Genomic DNA, 275 nt, shown 5'->3' with positions numbered 1-275 from the left:
CTGGCAAGCGAGCTCGTTAAACAGAGCCGGAGCCATCCCTCTCGCTCCTGCCCTGTGCAGGGACTCCCATCCCTCCGCCTGCCCTGTGACAAGCCCCCCACGGCGGCACCGGATGCCGGCACCGGATATTGGCCCCGCCCCGTCCTCTTCCTGGTCCGGGCGAGGCGGCGGGGCCTGAGGGAGCTCCGGGCGCGGTGTGGAGAAGGGGGCGTGTCAAACCCCCTCAGGCCGCCCGCCATTTTGGGGAGCGCTGAGGGGAGCGGGCGGAGCGTGGC

Source organism: Mesitornis unicolor, unplaced genomic scaffold (assembly GCF_000695765.1).
Source record: "Mesitornis unicolor isolate BGI_N332 unplaced genomic scaffold, ASM69576v1 scaffold42749, whole genome shotgun sequence".
Classification (NCBI taxonomy): Eukaryota; Metazoa; Chordata; class Aves; order Mesitornithiformes; family Mesitornithidae; genus Mesitornis; species Mesitornis unicolor.
This window is presented reverse-complemented; position numbering follows the sequence as displayed.